Source organism: Ammospiza caudacuta, chromosome 26 (assembly GCF_027887145.1).
Source record: "Ammospiza caudacuta isolate bAmmCau1 chromosome 26, bAmmCau1.pri, whole genome shotgun sequence".
Classification (NCBI taxonomy): domain Eukaryota; kingdom Metazoa; phylum Chordata; class Aves; order Passeriformes; family Passerellidae; genus Ammospiza; species Ammospiza caudacuta.
In genome coordinates this window covers 4664358-4686433 of record NC_080618.1, presented here as the reverse complement: position 1 = coordinate 4686433, position 22076 = coordinate 4664358, and positions in this window count along the sequence as shown.

Here is a 22076-nt window from a genome sequence, read left to right as displayed (position 1 = left end):
ATGAGAGAATTCCTGCTCGGCACAGAGCAGGGATGAGAGATTAAATCAACCTGCTCGGCCCCGCTCCCTGCGCTCGCTCGGAGATGCTGAAATATTTATTTAAAGGAGAAGGAGAGGGGGGATGGCAGGAGGGGGAAACCCGGAATTAAAATGTTCATTAGCTTACAAGGCATGTTTAATGGGAGCCTTGTTTCAGCTGGACAAAGGATTCCCTGCATTTCTCCCATTCTGGGAAAGGCTGGGAACAAACACCTGGGGAGGGCATGGAGAGATGGGAGTGAGGGGCATCTTTCCCAAAATCCATCTATTTCTGGCTTTTCCAGGATTATTTCACCCCATGCTGCTGGAGGAGCTGGGGTGGGATTGTTGAGATGGGGTTTGGGATTCTCCAGGGTTTTTTTAATGTTGGGGTGCTCAGAGAGCTCTCAGCTGCCTGTTGGATCCATATTCCAAATTTCCCATGAGGATTCCTCACTTTGCCCTGGAACAAAACCACTCCCTTAGCAAATCCATGGGTGGGACCCATATTCCCATTTTTCCTTCAAGATTCCTCAGCTTTGCCCTGGAACAAAACCAAGTTCCCACATCACTTGGAATTTGTCTCCCCTGCAATTTTTTTCCTGGAGCAACCAGATTGGAAAAACATCTTACATGGAAATCTTCATGGAATGGGAGAATGGAAGATGTAGAGTGGGTGGATTCTGGGGGAAATAAAGGGGTTTGTTCTCGGTGCCAGTTAATGAAATTAGAAAATGGAGACGAGCTGGGCTGATATCTACAGAGAAAGATAAAATATGTTGGGAAAAAAAAAACAACAAACCCAACCAAAAAAAGAAAAAAAAGAAGCCCACAATACTGCAGCTCCTTGGAAATGTCAAAATATTGCATTTCCCGGGATGATAAAGATGGAAGAAATAGCTGGGTTTCAGTTTCAAGTGCCACGTCATCGCTCTTCCCCTCTATAATTTTTATTCAAATGGGAAAGTGCCAGGAAGTCGTTCCAGAGGGAATCCAAGGTTTATCCTGGGAAAGGGCCTGGGAACAGAGCTGGGAGTGCCACCCCCAGGGGGTGATGCCACTGCTGCCACCCTGGGGCTTCCGTGGGGTTTTGGGGGCAAATCCAGCGGGGTTTTCCAATGTACATCCATTTTCCAGTGCGTATCCATGGGTTTTTCCAGTGTATATCCATTCATTTTTCCACTGTATATCCATTTTCCAGTGTGTATCCATGTATTTTTCCAATGTATATCCACTTTTCTAGTGTGCATCCATGAGTTTTTCCAATGTATGTAGATTTATTTTTCCACTGTATATCCATTTTACGTGTATATCCATTTATTTTTCCACTGTACATCCACTTTTCTAGTGTGTATCCATGGGTTTTTCCAGTGTATATCCATTTTTCCAGTGTATATATATTTTTCCAGTATACATCTATTTTCCCAGCATGTATCCAGTATATTTTCCCAGTGTATATACCTTTTTTTGAGCATTTAGCTATTTTCTCAGCATGTATCCAGTTCATTTTCCCAGTCTGCATCCATTTTTGGAGCATATATCTGGTTTTAGAGCATATATCTATTTTTCCAGCATGTATCCAGTGTATTTTCCCAGTCTGCATCCATTTTCCAGTGTATATCCATTTTTTGAGCAAATATATATTTTCCCAGTGTGTTTCTATTTTTCCAGCATGTATCCAGTATATTTTCCCAGTCTATATCCATTTTTGGAGCATATATCTATTTTCCAGTGTATATCTATTTTTCCAGCATGTATCCAGTGTATTTTACCAGTCTACATAAATCTTCCAGTGTATATCCATTTTTGAGCATATATCCATGTGTTTTTCCAGTGTATATCCATTTTTCCAGCGTATATATATTTTCCCAGTGTATATCCATTTTTTGAGCATATATATCCTTTTTTTTTGAGCATATATCTATTTTCACAGCATGCATCCAGTGTATTTTCCCAGTCTGTATCCATTTTTGGAGCATATGTCTGGTTTTTGAGCATATATCTATTTTCCAATGTATATCTATTTTTCCAGCATGTATTCAGTGTATTTTCCCAGTCTATATCCATTTCCAGTGTAAATCCATTTTTTGAGCGTATATCCACATGTTTTTCCAGTGTATATATATTTTTCCAGTATATATCTATTTTCCCAGCATGTATCCAGTGTATTTTCCCACTCAGTATCCATTTTTTGAGCATATAACTATTTTTCCAGCGTATATCCAGTGGGAGGGTGGAATGAAATGGATGCCCCATTCCCAGTCCACTCTCCCCATTTAACAATGGAAAAAACTCTGGATGGAAGAACCTGGGGGATGGAAGAACCCGTGGGTGCTGTTGGTGACAAAAAGGGACAACTCCGAACTCCCAAAGAGCTGTGTCAACCTCAGCTTTTAAATCCAGCAGCCCTTCGGAATCAGGCAGATGTTTCCAGGAGATTTCCCAGCACATTTGGAAGCCTGGAGGGATTTTTTTATCTCCTTTTTTTTTAATTCCAAGCATTGTCATAAAAGCGCTGGGAGGCAGAGGGTGAAACGGCGACATTTTAACTCCTCTCTTTAGTCCCTAAATGAAAGTCTTTAAATGGGATGGTTTTGGAATAAACTTCCCGATGTGCATTAAAGGAACAGCTGGAGAAGGGACAGCAGGAATATCAAGTTATTCATTCCTGATTATCTCAGGAATTTTGGGGTTTATTGGCTGCAAAGGGAAGAATTTTCTCTCTGCCCCTCACAGACCCATCCTGCGCTTCCACCTGGGATGAGCTCGCAGTTCCTTGGACCCAGCTGACCCTGGGCACATCCTCACTCCCATCCCAAAACACCTCAGGAGGAAAGGATTCCATGATTTCTCCAAGGGCTGATTTTCCAGGGCTTCCTAAAGCAGGGAAAGCCAAAACAAACCTCCTCCAGCTAAGAAATTTGGGTGTTTTTATCCCTGCTTCCCTCTGATGATGCTCCTCTCCTGATCCCGGGGTGGTGGAGCAGCACCAAGCCCTGGATCCTGGGAATATCAAACATTCAGGAGCAGATAACGAGGAGGGAAGGGAAAGGAAGCTTTTCCCAGGGGAGAGGAGCAGACTAGGATGGAAAATAAAAATCCCAGAGGGGCTCAGGACTGGGAAAAGGTGGGAAGGGGTCTCTGTCACTCATTCCAGGCCTCCCTGGCTCCATGAAAAATCCCAGGGAATGCTGGGTGGGATTTTGAGCCCTTTGCCTTCCCTGAGCCCTGCTCGGGACCTCTGACTTCTCCAGCAGCAACGTGCAGTCCTCAGCCTTTGGAATAAAGGAATTATTCCAGAGGTGAGGCCAATTATCCCTTGGTGCTTTTAATTCAGTGTTTGGGAAGGCAGGAAGCGGTTCCAGGGCTCTGGAATTACACCAAGCATGTGAACAAAAAGCAATTAAAATTCCTGATCCTGCTGATCCATACACAACCTCCCTGCCCCCCCCCCCATTGTTTTGGTGGGTTTTTTGTGGAATTCCAAGTCATTAAAGGCACTAATTCTGCTCTTATGAGGGTTGTAGAGGAGCTGAACTCTCCTTGACCCCTTTGGTAACATCACAGCCCAAAACTTGGGGTTTTATGAGGTTTTATGGGGTTTCCCCATCTCATCCAGTGTCAGGAACAGGAGCCAGCCCTGATCAGGCCTGGAATTAAAAACAAAACCAGCAAGAATTAAAAATAACACGAGAGGAATCAAAAATACATCTCCAACCTGCAAAATCAACCAGGTGAGGAAGGGCAGGGCCGGGCCAGGATCATCCCAGGGATGCAGAGCCTGAGGAAGCACAGGGTGAATTTTTCATCAAAGGTGGCAGGACCGGTGTCGGGGGGGGGGGGGAGGGGAGGGGGGGGGTTTATCTTTATCTTTTATCTCTGCTGGAATGCCCAGAGCCAGAAGGATCAGCTGGAAGGATCCCTCTGCCTGTTCTGGATGATTTATACATCTGGAGAAAGGCAGAGTGTGGGTGGGAAGGGCCGAGGAGGATTCCACTGGGTGGGAACATCCCAGATCTCCTCCACGTTCTCTGCTCCTCCCTCTCCTCCTTAGAACCATTTCTGCCTTTTTCCCCTAGCTTGGAATCCACAAAAGCCAAGGCAGCATCCGGGAGTGAAAGGTGGCAAATCAGGGTTTTGTAACCCACAAAATCGTCTGTCTCCACCTTTATTTCAGGCTGGGAACATTTCTAATTTGAGACATTCCAAAGTGGAATTTCCCCTCATATTTCCATGGGTGTTTCCTGCAGGGACCGATCCCACTTCAGAGAGAAAATCCATGGATACCCAAAGGAGTCCTGAGGCCTTTGGTGGCCTCTTGAGCATCCCTTGCTCAGGCCTTGGATTCCCAGTGGGAATCCTTGGAAAGCCCAAGGCTGGAGTACAGAGAGACACTCTGCTCCCAAACCCTCCTAAATAACCCCAACCATTCCCATTTATACCTCCAAAAACCCCTTTTCCTCAAAAAATCCCAACCCATGAGTATCTCTTGCTCACACCTTGGATTCCCAATGGGAATCATCGGAAAATGTGAGACTGGGGAAGAAGAACACTCGACTCTCAGTCCTTCCAAACTACCCCCAACCATTCCCATTTATTCCCCTAAAATATCCCTTTTTTTCCCCAAAATCCCAATGCTTCAGCATTCCCTTACTCAGGCCGTGGATTCCCAGTGGGAATCCTTGGAAAACCCAAGGCTGGTGTACAGAGGGACACTCAGCTCTAAAACCCTCTTAAATACCCTCAACCATTCCCATTTATTCCCCTAAAATATCCCTTTTCCCCCAAAAAACTCCAACCCCTGAGCATCCCTTGTTCAGGCCTTGGATTCCCAATGGGAATCCTTGGGAATCCAAAGCTGGAGTACAGAGGGACAAAACTCTCCTAATGACCCCCAACCATTCCCACTCCCCCAAAACCCCTTTTTCCCCCCAAAATCCCATCCCTGATCTTCTGGAGTTGTTCTGAGCTCCCTCCTTGCTGCCCCTCCAGCCCAGTGGGACCAGGAGGAGATTTTCCAGCTTGGTTTTTCCCTTTCAAAGCAGGGATATCATTCCCGAGGAAGCGGACACGGCGCGGGGAAGGAGCAGAGCACAAAGGCTGTCACTCGACCGCAGCAGAATGGGGCCAGCAAGCGGTGGCAGCTGAATTTCCTAAGCAACAAAGCTCCCGTTTTCATGCAAATATCCCTGAGAAATGAAATCCCGGCGAAGAGAAAGGCAGATAATGCGTTATATAAGCAGAATTATCTTGGCACAGACGGATTCTTCCAAGGGTTTGGGGTTTATCCGTGGTGGTTTTTTGTATTTATTTTGGAGCCCTCGGCGCCTCGACTGGGGCCGGGGAGGGGATGGCAGAGCAGTTTTATCACCCACAAAGCCCCTCTGGATTGAGAGGTGGATGTGGATAAAACTCAGGAAAAGATTCCGTGCCCCGATAGCGCCGCCTCGCATCCCGCAGGATCCCGGAGCGCTCGGCAAACGTCCATTAATGAGGCCTCAGAGGAGCTCCCAGCCCTGCAATTTTGGAGATGAAGGCTCCGATCCAGCAGGAAGGCAAATGAGATTGGGATGTGCCAGGAGCTGAACTTGGCTCCTCTCCCCTCTCAGCCATTCCATCCCTGCAGAGGCAGCCAGGAAAAGCAGGAATTTTTACCTGGATTTTGTCAGGATGCTCCAGCAGTGCTGCTCTGGGAGATGATTCCAGCTCTGGGAAAAGTGGGGCCTGTCCATGGATCCATCCCAGCAGCTCCCAGCTCCTTCTCCCTCCAGTTCCTATTTTCCTTAATGTTTTTATGCATTTGGGGAGATTTGGGTTCATCACTCTTGCATCCCTCCTGGCTCTTCCTGGCACCCCGTACTCATGGAACTCATTCCCACCCAGGCAGGACAGGAATTTGAACAGATCCCACCAGATTTGGGATTTAGAGCTGATTCCTGGTGATCCCATGGATCCCGGTACAGGGTACAAGACCGTCAGCATGCCAAGAAAACATCCTGGGATGAGGATTCAGGAACATCTTCAGGCTTTTCCCCTCATTCCCACCAGGAAACCCATCCCAGGAGAAGCCACATTCCCGGCATGAGGGTATCACCGTACAATCGCTCACATTTCGATTTCGAAGAAAGGCTGGCAAAAAAAATCTGAAATTTTCACCCCATGCTCATGGAACTCATTCCCATCCAGGCAGGGCAGGAATTTGAACAGAACCCACCAGATTTGGGATTTAGAGCGGATTCCTGGTGATCCCATGGATCTGGGTACAAAAACCCTCAGCATGCCAGGAAAACATCCTGGGATGAGGATTCAGGATCATCCCCAGGCTTTTCCCCTCATCCCCACCAGAAAACCCATCCCAGGAGAAGCTGCATTCCTGGAGTGGGAGTGTCACTGTCCAACCCCCCAAATTTCGATTTCAAAGAAAGACCGGCAAAAAAATCTGAAATTTTGCCGCGTTCCCGCTGTAAAGCCACTCCGGGCTGGAAAATAGGCCAATTTCCACCTTATCTGCTGCCTCCAGCTGGGATGTGAAAAGCTCCGAGGAAAAAAAGCCCATCTCGGCTTTATCTCCTCACCGCAAAGTTTAATTATCCGCGGCTGTTCCGCCGCATTGTGGCCGTGCCCGCGCGGGGACAGCGGTGGTGACAGGGGCTGGGACAGCCACAGATGGCACCTCCCAGGCAGTAATACCTGGATTTTTCCAGCTGGGATGGGTCAGGCAGGAATATTTCTCCTTTTTCTTGCCTTTTTTTTTTTTATTTTTAATTTTATTTTATATATATTTATATATATCTGCCGTCTGTGTCGAGGAGCAGGAATTTCTCAGCTCGTGCTCGTTCCGTGCCCACGTGCGCGGGACCTGTGTGGGATCCGTGAGGAGCCGCGGTGTCCATCAATTATTTATAGCAGGAACGGCTTCGTTTTGCTCCTCCTTTATTCCCCATTAGCTCCGTGGTAAATACAGGGGGAAAAAAAAACAGGGATGGAGGCACCGAGGAGCTCCAGGAATAAATCCACCAAGGAGGGGAAAATGTTAGGGGATGGGGAAGGGCTGGGAGTTGGAGGGAATAAAAAGCTTTAATCCAAGAAGGGTTTAAATACTCTTCTAAATGTCAGCTCCCTAATAGCTTGTCCCGAGTCCCGGCGTGCTGGGAAATGGAAATGATGGAGAGATCCCGTTCCCGTTCCCAACAGGAGCTTTCCCCATTTCCATCTCCTCTCCCTGATCGCTCTGATTGCATTTAATTCATCAATTTCTGTTTGGGTGGGGTTATTTTTTTACTTCCTCCTCCACCCTTCCCCTCTTCCTCTCATTTTCTCTCTGGTGTTCAGCCAGAAATTAAATTCTTGCCTTGGGAAGATCTGGGGAGCAATAGGGGGTGATGGTTTTTTATGTTTTAACACCCCCCTCGCTTTGGTGGATTGGGATGTTGGATTAATGGAATATTTAATGCAAAAAGAGTGGGGGGGAAAGGAGGAATTTTGCTAATGGATTTCAATTTCAAACCCCTCAGCCCTGAGGGCCCTTCCAGAAAAATGAGGGCAGTGCTGGAGCCTGGGAGAGCTGTTTGGACCTCCCAGGGTGGGGGTGAAATTCCATGACAAAAGCAAGGAAAACAGAAATTCCATTTAAAAAAAACAAGGAGAAGCCAAGCTGGTGCACTGAGTTAGGAGGGGGTGCTTAGGTGGGTGTGACATGCCCAGGATTTATCCCACTGAGCAGGAATTTGGGATTCCCAACCCTTGGGATCCGGCTGGTTCAGTTTATTTCCCTTTTTCCCCTGCTTTATTTCCCTTTTTTCCCTGCTTTATTTCCCTTTTTTACCCTCTGCAGGCTGGAATTCCCTCCCTGGCTCCAAGGCGTTCTTTTGTTTGTGTTTGTTTATCAAGGACACTGTGGTTTAGGGGAAAAAAAAAAAAAATCCAAAATCCACAGAAGTTGAAAGGCAGAGAGATCAAGATCCGTCATTTTAGGAGAAAACCAACAGTGACTGCAGCGATTCCCGGGAGGATCGGAGCTGTCACCGCTGTCACTTCCTGCTAAACAGCCCTCCAAAGGCATTTGCATGGAAAACACATTTACATGGAAAAGCCATCGCCTCTCTGAGCAGGGGAATCCTGCTGGCAAACAGAATTCTGGGATGGAATGGGCTGGGAGGGATCTTCAGCTCATCCCACCCCTGCCATGGGGACACCTTCCACCATCCTGGGTTATGCCAGCCTGGCCTTGGGTACTTCCAGGGATCCCGGGGCAGCCCCAGCTTCTCTGGGAATTCCGTCCCAGCCCCTCCCCACCCTCACAGCCAGAAATTCCTTCCCAAATCTTATCAAATCTCCCCTTCTCCAATCCAAAGCCATTCCCTGTGTCCTGTCCCTCCTTCCCTTGTCCCAAATCTTCTCCAGCTCTCCTGGAGCTCCTCCAGGCTCTGGAAGGGGCTCCAAGATTTCCTTGGATCCTTCCCTTTCCCCACCTTTCCTTGGACACTCCCAGGGATCCAGGGGCAGCCACAGCTTCTCTGGGAATTCCAGCCCAGCCCCTCCCCATCCTCATAGCCAGGAATTCCTTCCCAAATCCCACCAAATCTCCCCTTTTCCAGTGGGAAGCCATTGCCTGTGTCCTGTCCCTCCATCCCTTGTCCCCAGTTCCTCTCCAGCTCTCCTGGAGCTCCTTTCAAGCCCTGGAATGTGCTGGAAGCTCTCCCTGGATCCTCCTCCTCTCCAAGTGAATATTCCCAGCTCTCCCGGCCTGGCTCCAGAGCTGCTCCATCCCTCTGATGCCTCAATCCAACATCTCCAGCTCCTTCCCGGGATAGGATCCAGGAGCAGCACAATCCAAAGGGAATTTTGGGGCCAGTCCAGCCTTTTCCAATGGAACAGGACCTTCCTTCCAGCCTTTTCCAGCAGTGAGAGCTGCAGGAGCTGAGGCTGAGCTCCTCCTCCCATCCCTGCCAGCCTCAGGAAGGGTTTGGCATCCTCTGGGAACAGAAAATTCTCCTTTCCCTGGTCCCACAAACCGGGAATGTGGCTCCAACCATTGGAGACATCCTGCTCCTAGTTGCAAGGCAGATCCTTCTCCTTCAGGACAGGGTTTGGATCCTTGTTTGGGAATCAAGAGATGAGATCAGTGCAGAGGCTGGGAGGGATGGAAATCCCAACATTCACAACCACAACATGGGATTTCCCAAAGCGACTCTCATCCCTGTTTCCAACAATCCCATCTCCATGGCGCTGAGGCTCTCCAGCTCCAGACCACGTTGGATTTTAATCTCCCTGAAATCCATTCCCAGCCATTCTTTGGGATTCTCCTCCAGGCTCTGCTTTGGGATGATCAGCTCCAGACCACGTTGGATTTTAATCTCCCTGAAATCCATTCCCAGCCATTCTTTGAGATTCTCCTCCAGGCTCTACTTTGGGATGATCAGCTCCAGACCATCTGGATTTTAATCTCCCTGAAATCCATTCCCAGCCATTCTTTGGGATTCTCCTCCAGGCTCTGCTTTGGGATGATCAGCTCCAGACCATCTGGATTTTAATCTCCCTGAAATCCATTCCCAGCCATTCTTTGGGATTCTCCTCCAGGTCCTGCTTTGGGATGATCAGCTCCAGACCATCTGGATTTTAATCTCCCTGAAATCCATTCCCAGCCATTCTTTGAGATTCTCCTCCAGGCTCTACTTTGGGATGATCAGCTCCAGACCATCTGGATTTTAATCTCCCTGAAATCCATTCCCAGCCATTCTTTGGGATTCTCCTCCAGGCTCTGCTTTGGGATGATCAGCTCCAGACCATCTGGATTTTAATCTCCCTGAAATCCATTCCCAGCCATTCTTTGGGATTCTCCTCCAGGCCCTGCTTTGGGATGATTGAACTCCAGCTTCACCCTGAGGCTTTTGTCAAATTAAATTGCAGCTTTATGGGATTAAATCTATTTATTTTATAGAAATATGGGGTGGGGAAAGCTTGGCTTAATTCCTTGGAGGGAAAACTCTGCCAGGTGAGGGAATTTGAAGCACCTGGACCAGGTTTGGTGGATTTTAAAGCAAAAGGAGCAGTGCCCAGCCTGGATGTCTGGAAAATTAAACCAACCAAGCTCTGGTTGAAATAAAACCTGACCTGGTCATTAATCCTGGGATCCATTTCCAAAGGTCAGGTGCTGATTTAAAAACAACCTCTCTCCATCCCCAGGCAGTTGGGAATTCCTGGGGGAATTTCCATGACCATCATTAGGTAAAATGTCAGGTTCAGCATGGGAAGCGGCAACTTCTGGCCTTAAAAATGACAAATTTGGGCAATTTCAACAAATTCTGCTCTGAAACCCGACCTGTTCCAACTCCAGGCACTGCAGCTCTTTGTCCCTCCCAGTTCCAGGGAGGGAAAGGATGGAAAAAGTGGAAAGATGGGAAAATTCTGTCAGTGGCAGAGCGGGGACAGCCCAGCCACCAAGAGGGGACAGAACATCCCACAGAGCTGGGATGAGCTCAGGGACACAAGGAGGAGCTCAGCTCCTCCCTGGCAAGGCTGAGATTAAAATCCAGCTTTTCACAGCACAGTTTAGGCAGGGGTTTTTTGCTCGAAGCACTGGGTACTCCCAGATTTTTTTCCATGGGCTGGGAAAAATGAATAATGAAGTGTTGGTTTGGGCGTCTTGGATACAATTAGGGATGAAAACAGCTCCTTGCACTTGGGGGCTGCCCCCAAACAATCCCAAACCCTCCTTTTCCTCCGGGAATCATTTGGGAATTGTTTAGAAGGATAAATCAGGAGTTAATTCAATCAGGGAGGGAGGCTCAGGCAGGGAGGGATTTGGGATGTAAAACTGAGAGATTCCAGCTCCACTTCGTCCTTTCCCCATGATCCAGGGAGAAGTTTCCATCTGGCCAAGGAATCCTGTGTCACTCCAGAGCACACAAATGATCCCAAAAGCCCTGAGGGAGTCAGGCTGGCAGATGTTGGAGCAGATTTCCGAGGTGCTGCAGGGGGCACGTGCAGGAAGATATATATTCCCTGGTGGAGATATTCAGAAAATAGGGAAAAATCCCTGAGAATGTGGCCAGGTCAGAGGTAAATCAGAAAAATTCCAGGGCCAAATCCTGGCCCAGGAAAACATGGGGAGATTTGGTGCAGAACGAGCTGCTTGGGTTTGTACCACCTTGACAAAAATCCAGGATGAGCGATGGGATTGTGGAATGATTTGGGTGGGGAGGACCTAAAATTCATCCCATTCCATGCCCTGCTATGGACAGGGACATCTCCCACCATCCCAGATTGCCCCAAACCCTTCCTTGGTAAAATCCAACATGAAAACCACCCCAAGAAATTTCCTGGATTTGTGGAGGATGTGTGATTTCATCCCACCTGGAACTTTTTAATCCCGAATTTTCTTCTTACTGTTAAATCCCAAAAATTCCAAGTTCATCCTGTTCCACCCCATTCCTTGGACAGGAACACCTCCCACCTGTCCTAGGTTGCTCCAAGCAATTCCATGGTTAAATCCAACGTGAAAACCATCCCAAGAAATTTCCTGGATTTGTGGAGAACATGTAATTTCATCCCACCTGGGACGTTTTCATCCTGAAATTTTCTTCTTACTGTTAAATCCCAAAAATTTGAAGTTCGTCTTGTTCCACCCCATTCTTTGGACAGGACCGTCTCCCACTATCCCAAGGTGCTCCAAGTCATTCTGGGGTTAAATCCAACATGAAAACCATGCCAAGAAATTTCCTGGATTTGTGGAGGATGTGTAACTTCATCTCAACAAAAACATCCATGGAAAAGCTGAAATCTGATTGTTGAGGGCCCCTGTCCTGTTGGAATCAATAATTCCCCGTTTTCCTCTTGTCTTTTGGCACACCAGGGTGTTCCCACTCCACGTTTGGCACCAGATTTCCTTCCTCCAGGAGAAAATCCCATTATTTCCATGTATTTAATCACAGAAACTCTTCCCTGATTAACGTTCGGGGTCCTTGGGGAAGGAGGGAGTGAAAAAGAGAAGGAAAACAACCCAGAATTGGCGCCAGCAGCCAAACAAGGAAAGAATGATGGATAAGGAAAGGGAGGAGAGGGAATTGGGCTCTTCCCTTCTCCAGCAGGCCCGCAAATCCCATCCCTCCGTTCCCTGTGAATTCCCAGCCTCTGGCAGGGGGTTTCCCAATATTAATTAACTTTATTTATCACTGCTGGCAGAGTGGCTCCTGCAGTAAATCAAGCAATTAAAGCCTCGGGATTGCCCTGGGAAGGGAAGGATCCAGGTGCCAGGGAGGATTTGTTTTCTGCTTCATGTTTTATTCACACGCTCTCTGCTGCTTCTGTCCGGAGTGGAGGAATTCAAATTCGCCGTTTGGCAGCGAAAAATGCCAAAGGAAAGTCAAAAGGGCTCCCCAAAATCTCCCTCAGCTTTGGCCAAAAAAAGAAGTCATGGCACCAGGGTGAGGCTTGGATTTGGCTCCCCAAAATCTCCCTCAGCCTTGGCCAAAAAAAAAAAAAAAGATTCATGGCACCAGGGCAAGGCTTGGAGAGGATAAAGCTTCTCAGTTGGTCGTGCTGGTGAAGTTAAAAGCAGAAAAACTGTAAAAAATATTTTTTAAATTAAATTAATTTTATTGAATTTATAAATTATGAAATTTATTAGTTATATAATGTATTGTTTCTAAATTTTAAAATTATTAATATTTATTATATTTATTATTAATCATTATATTTATTGATAATTATATTTATTTATTATTTATTGTCTCTAAAATTTACATTTATTATTTATTATATTTATTAATGATTATTTTATTTATTGTTTATTATATTTATTTATTATTATTTATTGTTTCTAAAATGTAAATTTATTCTTTAGGAATTATGTTTTTCATTTCAAAACTGGGAGTTGAATGGAGTAAAATGGGAGTTGAATAAGAAAACGGGAGTTTCAAATAAGAAGGTAAAATGGAGCAAATGGAAAAAAGAACTATAAACAGTTAAAGCTGCCCCTGCCCATGTTCAGTCCTGGTTGTTTTCCCCAAAATCATGGAATTTGGAGGCTGGAAAAGACCCCCAGGACCAAAATTATTCCTTCTGGGGATGGCAGGGACACCCTGCAGGCTCCAGAGCTGGGGACAACCTGGAGCTCGCCTGGGGAGGCTTCGGCTGCTCCGAGGGATTTGTTGGCAGCAGGTCCAGATTTAATTGAATGTGGTGAGAAGAAAACACCGGGAAGAAACGAGAGGAAAAGCCCGAGTGGGATCTGAGGGAGACTCTTGGCTCCTCGCAGCGCTCACACTTCGCTGCTAATTACGGGGAAAAAGCAGCAATCCCTGGGGGAAGTGGCGACGGAGCAGCTCCAAACCCTCAGCGAGAGTGGGAAACGTTCCCTGCTTTCAGGATTGTTCTTTTCTTTAATTTTAACTTCTTTTTTTCCCCATTTTAACCAGTTTTTTGGGGTGTCTGATTTCTGAGGCCTGGAAGATCCATTTTTCTTGGAGCGTGGTTGGGATGAGGAGATGATGGGAAAAGGGAGCAGTGAGGATTTTGTGGCTCTCCACAAGTCCCAGACAGGAGGGGTCGGGCTCAGCTCCCAAGGGGACACGGGATCATCCCAGGCTTCCCAAACATCCCAAATAAGTTCCAACCCCCAAACTCTCTTGGGTTCTCTCCTGGTGCTCCAAAGACTCTTCCAGAAGTTGGAAAAATAGCATTTCCAAAGATGTTTCCATGGGAAGGTCTTAACATAAAAAAGTCTAGAAATCTTCCATTTCTAGTCAACATTGAGTCGATTTTTTCATCCAGTTCCTGCGGGTTTTTTTTCCCCTCCCAACTTCTCGGTTGTAATCCCAAGATTTCATTCCTGATGATAGTTTCCCAAACAAATATGGGAAAAAAAAGCAGAACAAAAACCTGGTGTGAAAATGAAAGATGTGGTGGGAAGAGGAAAAATCTCCAAGCGCAGCAGAATTCCCAGAGGGTGTTGACACCCCAGGAAGTGGCTTTTCCAATGGGCTGTGGGAATGTGGTTTTCCTTCATTAAAAATCAATAATTAGGCACCCCTGGGTGATAATTGCCCTCGTTTATTCCTGCATTTGGGAAGGGTGGGTGAGGCCGTTGCTGTCTCCCTGGGGAACTTTCAGATTTTGGGGCAGGGAAGGGAATGGCTCCAGCAGAAAATAGGGAAGAGCATCCCAAAGGTTCGGGTATCCCAAAGGTTCGGGTACCCCAAAGGTTTGAGCATCCCAAAGATTTGAGTATCCCAAAGGTTTGGGCATCTCAAAAGGTTCAAGCATCCCAAAGGTTTGAGCATCCCAAAGGTTCTGCAGGCAAGACAAGGGGCAGAGGAGAATTTGGGATCCTCCTTCTCCTTAGATCTGATCCAGACGGCTCCAAAATCAAGGGAGGGAGAAGGAATAGGCACGGTTTTTGCAAAGCCGAGCTTGGCCGAGCTGCTGAAACCCAAACCAGGAGATTTTCACTAGAAACCAGGAAGATCCATGTCAGGCCGAGCTTTTTATTCTGATTTATTTGCTGCTGGAATTCTTGACGAATCCGAGGCTGCCCAGCAATTAAATTACATTTAATTGAATTAGATCAGAGCTGAGGGGAGCTTCCCTCTCCCTCCACGATGCCAGGGAAAGAAAAATGAAACATTTCAAGGGAAAAACAGGACTTGGGTTTGAAAAAGGAGGGGGGGGGAAAGGGTGAATTTATCCGAATGAAGAAAGGGAAATGTAATGAATTCCCATCGAGCAGGAAGCCTGGAGAGAGAATCTGAAGTTGGGGGATTCATCGAGGCCATAATTGCCCCGTGTTTATTGATTTTCCAGAGATAACAAAACAAATGTTTGTGCAGATTGGGCTCCGTTTATTCCATTTATTTCCCCGCAGAGTTGATGTTTCTCTCTTAGAAAAAAACCCAACAAACAACAACAAAAAAAAACCCAACAAAAAAACAAAACCAAAAATGCTCTTAAATTCATTGTTGTTTTTCCAAGCTGGTTATTAAATTATCGCCGGATCCCACTGGCTCCATCTTCCTCAAATTGGTTTGTATGGAAGGAGCTTCCACTTTCCAGCAGTTTATGGAGCAGCTTTTTATTTTTCCCCCCTTAATTGCTGGCGTTAAAGGAGCAAGATCTGGCTCTGCCTGGTGGAATTGCAGAATCCTGGAATGGTTTGGGTTGGGAGGGGTTTAAATACCATCCAGTTCCAGCCCTGACACCTTCTATGGGACTGGATTGATCCAAGCTGGCCTTAGACACTCCCAGGGATCCAGGGGCAGCCCCAGCTCCTCTGGGAATTCCAGCTCAGCCCCTCCCACCCTCCCAACCAGGAATTCCTTCCCAAATCTCATCAAATCTCCCCTTTCCCAGTTTAAATCCATTCCCTGTATCTTGTCCCTCCATCCCTTGTCCCAAATCCTCTCCAGCTCTCCTGGAGCCCCTTTAGGCTGTGGAAGGCACTCCAAGATTTCCTTGGATCCTCCCCCTTTTCCACCTTTCCTTGGACACTCCCAGGGATCCACAGCATTTCTGGGAATTCCATCCCAGCCCCTCCTCACCCTCACAGCCAGGAATTCCTTCCAAAATTCCCATCAAATCTCCCCTTTTCCAATCCAAATCCATTCCCTGTGTCCTGTCCCTCCATCCCGTATCCCAAATCCCACTCCAGCTCTCCCGAAGCCCCTGGGAGGGGCTCTGATCTCTCCACGGATCCTTCCCTTCTCCAGCTAAGGGTTCCCCGCCCTCCCAAAATCCAGAGGGTCTCCAGCCCTGGAGCAGCTCCTTGTTCTCCTCTGGATTGCTCCAGCAGCTCCAGGTCCTTCTGATGCTGGTGGCTGTGGAGCTGCGGGCTGGAACTCCAGCTGATAACTCTATCTGATAATTCCAGCTGATAATTCCAGTTGATAACTCCAGTTGATAACTCCATCTGATAACTCCCTCTGATAATTCCAGCTGATAACTCCATCTGATAATTCCAGTTTGTAACTCTATCTGATAATTCCAGCTGACAATTCCAGCTGATAATTCCAGTTTATAACTATCTGGTAATTCCAGCTGATAACTCCATCTGACAACTCCAGCTGATAATTCCAGTTGATAACTATTTTGTAATTCCAGCTGATAACTCTATCTGATAACTCCAGTTGATAATTCTATCTGATAATTCCAGTTTATAACTCTATCTGATAATTCCAGCTGATAACTCCATCTGATAACTCCAGTTGATAACGACCCCCGAGCCCCCCAAACCCCCAAACGCTGCCCCTTTTCCTTGCGGAGAACCGGGATTAAGCCGGGAATGAGCTGTCCATGGTACCCGGTCCTTGCAAAACTCATCCCGGAGTTTTGGATAACCCCGCACATTCCCAGCCTTTCCCTGCATCACCAAATCCTCGCTTTAATCACAGCCCAGGCCCCACCGTCGGCGCTGCAGCAACACTTCCAGCTCTGATTGATTGGGATTTAAGTCCTGATTTTCTCTCCCAGCATAATCAGGCCTGGATGGGGAGATTTTGCCGGTGACAATTAAAATAATGAAAATGAACTTTAAGTGACATTCAAACACCATCACCTGCTCCCAGCTCCGCTCTCCCCCCTCGGCATCCCGGGAGCTGCAATTTGGAGCATCATTCACCGCAGGCTGATTGCAGCTGCATCCATTCAACTCCATCCGTGGAGCTCGAATCCTGCAGCAGCCTGAAAAGAAGCTGGGGAAAAAAATTAAATAAAAGGAATTTTCAGGTGTCAGGACCTGCCCCTGCACTGGATTTCCAGGAAAGCTCAGTGTTGGGATGCTCACAAAAAGCTGGAACAGGTTCTGGAGGAGATTTCTTGGTGTTTAGGGTTGGGGATGAGCTCGTGGTGTTTGTGGGGCAGAATTGCGAGTGTTTATTGATTCCCAGATCGTTATTTTCTGATGCATCCAGACAACTGCAATCCATGGAATTACTCATGTGGACGGGGTCAGGGGCTGCTCCAGAGCCTTGGCTTACCCATCCTGCTGGATAAATCCCAGCCCAGCAAGGCCCAGCTCCTCCTGCTCCATTTGTTGGAGTTTTGAGGCTTTCACCTCATCCTGGATGTGAATTCCCACCCCTCACTCGTGGTTCTGGAAGGGTTTTCCTGCCTCTCCATCATCCCAGCATGGAATTGTTCCCTCCTTGGAAAAATTCCTCCTTGGAATTCTTTCCTCCTTGAAGGAATTATTCCCTTCTTGAAAACACTTCCTCCTTGGAATTGCTCACTCCTTGAAAACACTTTCTCCGTGGAATTGTTCTCTCCTTGAAAACAATTTCTCCTTGGAATTGTTCACTCCTTGAAAACACTTCCTCCTTGGAATTGTTTGCTCCTTGAAAACAATTCCTGCTTGGAATTGTTGCCTCCTTGAAAACAATCCCTCCTTGGAATTGTTTCCTCCCGGCTTTGTCAGCTCCTGTGAGGAATTCATAGGGGGTCAGGGAAGGGGTTCTGGTTCTCCAGCACAGGGAAATCTGTGAGTTCTGGAAAAAATGGGGTGGAAATCCCTCAGCCCCCCCATCCCACCCCATTCCAGAGCTTTTTGGGAAGGGATTTACCTCTCCAAAGCAGCTGCAGCCGCCCTGGCACCGGGATCCCCCAGACTTGCCTGCCTCCTCCACGGAATCAGCTCCAGGCTGGGATCTCACTCCTGTTTTTGCTCCAGGAAAGGAAAGCAAATCCTTCCATCCATGGCCGTCACTCCAACCCTCCCAACACCTCCCAGGCTGGCGGGGATGCCAGTGTTGGGAGTTTTCTCTCTGCCTCCCTCAGATCCCAGGTTTTCCCCCGAGGTGGCAGCGCGTGCACCTCGTTGATAAGGAAGGGTTGGGAGCGGCTTTCCCGAGCCAGGGATGGGTGCCAGGAGAGCTCTGCCGAGGGATTGAGGGGGTTGGGGGGTGGCTGAAAAAGCTGGGAGAGCTGGGAATGCTTACCTGGAGAAGGGAAGTTCCAGGGAGACCTTGGAGCCCCTTCCAGGTTCTGAAGGGACTCCAGGAGAGCTGGGGACAAGGGATGGAGGAACAGGACACAGGGAATGGCTTCCAACAGAGATTGGGGTGGGATTTTTGGGAGGAATGAGGGAGGGGAGGGGCTGGAATGGAATTCCAGAGGAGCTGTGGCTGCCCCTGGATCCCTGGAAGTGCCCAAGGGGCAAGAGAAAGCTCAGGGAGAGCTCAGAGCCCCTTGCAGGGCCTGAAGGGGCTCCAGGAGAGCTGGAGAGGGGCTGGGGACAAGGGATGGAGGGACAGGACACAGGGAATGGCTCCCACTGCCAGACAGAAGGGTTAGATGGGATTTTGGGAAGGAATTTCTGGCTGTGAGGGTAGGAAAGGGGCTGGGATGGAATTCCCATGGAAGATAGTCCTGGATCCCTGGAAGTGCCCAAGGCCAAGTTGGGATAACCTGGGACAGTGGAAGGTGTCCCTGGGCATGGCAGGGGTGGCACTGGCTTATCTTTAAGGCTGTTTCCCACCCATTGCAGGATTTTGGGATTCTCCAATCTCCCAGCAGGAGCAGGACATGACCCAAGCCCCTGTGCCACCTCAGGATGTGGCAGTGACACTGATTTTTCTCAGGGATGTTTTGTCCCCAGGCAGAGCAGCTTTATCTCCAGCTCTGCAGGAACGCTGGGAGCTGGGAAGGGCTGGGAAGAGTTGCCAGGCAGGAGCTGTCTGGGCTCCCTGGAACGTTCCCATCCATCTGCCAAGGGAGGTGACAAAGCCTTGGCTTGGCTTTTCCCGAGTTTGGAGCCAGGAGCTGCGAGAACAGGAGAGCCCCGGGAGTGCCACCAGTCCCCAAGGATTGCTGGGAGCTGGCAAAGCTCAGGTGTCACAGACATCTTTTATGAAAAATCCTTTCCTTAGGGTTTTTCCTCCTGAGAATCTGGGAGGCCTCAGGAACAAAATGTAAACAATGGTTATCTGCTGCTGTGGGATGCAACAGGTGCATCTGTGATTGGTCTCATGTAGTTGTTTCTAATTAATGGCCAATCACAGTCAGCTGGCTCGGACAGAGAGACGAGCCACAAACCTTTGTCATCATTCTTTCCTATTCTATTCTTAGCCAGCCTTCTGATGAAATCCTTTCTTCTATTCTTCTAGTATTGTTTTAATGTAATATATATCATAAAATAATGAATCAAGCCTTCTGAAACATGGAGTCAGATCCTCATCTCTTCCCTCAACCTGAGACCCCCATGAACACGGTCACACTCAGGAATGCTGCTGGGATGTGGAAAAAGGGCTTTGAGGGCTCCAAAATTGTGGCTCAGATGGCAGGGACACACTGTGCATTGTCCCTGCTTTCAGATGTGTCACTTGTGTTGGCTTTGGGGCTCAGGGACCCTTCACTGCTCCTTCCTTCGTTTCCTGATCATCTCCAAATCCTCCTTCTCCCAGCTTCGGGTGCTGCCTGGGAATCCCCATCCCATCCAGGCGGGCTCTTGGCCATGTTCAGGCACAGATTTTCTCCCAGTTTATCCCAGTTTGTCTTGGGATGTGATGGGCGAGGGAAGTGCTTGAGGAGTTCCAGGAGGAGGGGACAGAACCCGCTGGGAAAAGGCAGAGCTGCTCCTGGGAAATCATGGCTCATTTTCCTGGGGAGCCCTGGAATTCTCCCAAAATTGGAGGCAGAGATTTTTGGTTGGCACTTGTGGAGGTGTAGAAGGGCTGGGAATGCAGGGGAGGGGACAAACCCCAATCTGTGACATCAAAAATCAAATTGCTGTGGTCCCCTATCAGCAGCTCTTCACTCCTAATTACCCACAGATAACGAGCGAGCACAAGAGTGGGAGATATCAGGATAATTTACTGCTCATCAAAGGAAAAAAACATTGGAATTGTTCGCCTTCAGTGTCTCCAGCTCCGTACCAAGGATCCTGCCCAGGAGACCCTCCTGACAGCCCTGCCAAAAATCCGTCACAGCCATTAGCAACAAAGTTATTAGCTGGTAATTAACTCCGTAATTAACTCCGGCAATCAACATGGAGATCTAACGTGAACTCGAGTTAAATCAAGGGCCATTAATGAGCGCCAAGATCTCTCCACTGCGGCGGCGGCGACAACACCGAGGGTTTCCTGGAGGAGTGTTGGGATCATCCTGACGGTGCCAGGGCCTGGCAGAGCCTTCTGCTCCCTCCTTCCCATCCTTCCAGCACGAGAATCCCACATTTCCAACTTCCAGCCTTTCTGCATCCACTCCTCCTCGTGGTTCCCAAGGAGATTTTGAACTTTGATGAGTTTTTGGACCTTGGGTGAGTATTTGAACCTTGGTGAGTTTTGAAGCTTTCATGGAACACCAAATTAATTTTTCCTCCTTCTTTTCACAAAGGAATTGTCACTTCCTGGCCCTCAGGCCACTCTTCTGTCACATCCTGGTCTCCAGGTCTCTTTTCTGTCCCTTCCTGGTCTCCAGGCCTCTTTTTTGTCACCTCCAGGTCCTCAGACCCCTCTTCTCCCTGCTCTGCCCCGTAGCCACTCCAGCTCCAATGGGTTTTATCCCCCCATCCCCTCCCTTTCCCTGGAGAAGCCCCTCTGGAGCACATTCCTGCTCCCGGCCATACTGCTCCTCCCTCTTCGTGTGGAGAGTGAGCGGCTCCAGCATTTCACGGAGTTCTCCTCAAGGACACTGAGGCAGCTCCTCAGGAATGATCCAGTGCCAGCCTGGAATATCAAACAGCAGCCCCGGCAGCCCTCACGGATCTCCTGCAGCATTCCTGATATCCTAATCTGAAATGGGAATGAGGGACAGGCCCAGCCCTTTCCAACAGCTGTTTGTTCTCTTTTTTTATAATAATTTCTATTTTTTTCTTTTGCTGTCAGAACGGAGATTCCAGGGAATCCTTTATCTCCAGCAGCAATCAGTTTAAACACCACCAGTTATCAGCTGCCGGGGTGGGACATGCAGCTGAGTGTGGATAACGAGGGGTAATTCCGTGGCTTTCTCAAATAACCTTGGCTGGTGGGGAGCAGGGAACAGCAGAGCAGGGAAAAGGTGTGGGAAAAGCACGTGGAGGGTGGGGCATGTCTGGAAAAGGGGAGTCCCTGGCTCCTGTGTGATGGCATCATCCCAGGATATCCCAATTCCCCTGACTCTCAGCAGGACATCCCAAACTTCCTGGTTCTCATTATCCCAGAATATCCCGATCCTCCTGGTTCCCATCAGGATATCCCGCTCCTCCTGGCTTCCATCATGTGAGCTGATCCTCCCAGCTCCCATCATCCCAGAACACTCCAATCCTCCGAGCTCCTATCATCCCAGGACATCCCGCTCCTCCTGGTTCCCATCATCCCAGAGCATCCCGCTCCTCCTGGTTCCCACCAGCACATCCCAATCCTCCTGATTCCCATCATTCCAGGACATCTTGCTCCTCCCACTCCCATCATCCCAGAACACCCCGATCCTCCTGGTTCCCATTATCCCAGAACACCCCAATCTTCCTGGTTCCCATAATCCCAGAATATCCCGCTCCTTCTGATTCCCATCATCCCAGAGCATCCCAATCCTCCTGATTCCCATTATCCCAGGACATTCTGCTCCTCCCAGCTCCCATCATGCCAGGACATCCCAATCCTCCTGGTTCCCATCATCCCAAGATATCCTAATTGTCCTGGTTCCCATCAGGACATCCCAATCCTCCTGATTCCCATCATGCCAGGACATTCTGCTCCTCCCAGCTCCCATCATGCCAAGGCATCCTGATCCTCCTAGTTCCCATCATCCCAGAACACCCCAGTCCTCCTGGTTCCCATCATCCCAGAACACCCCAGTCCTCCTGGTTCCCATCGGGACATCCAACTCCTCCTGGCTTCCATCATCTGAGGATATCCTGATCCTCCCATCTCCCATCATCCCAGAACACCCCAATCCTCCTGGTTACCATCATCCCAGAGTATCCTGATCCTCCTGGTTCCCATCAGGACATCCCATTCCTCCTGCTTCCCATCATCCCAGGATATCCCACTGCTCCTGGCTCCACCATGCCAGGACATCCCGTTCCTCCTCCAGCCTTGGAACCCCCAAAATCCTGAATTACCCACAGACAACATTCCAAGCAGCCAGGACAA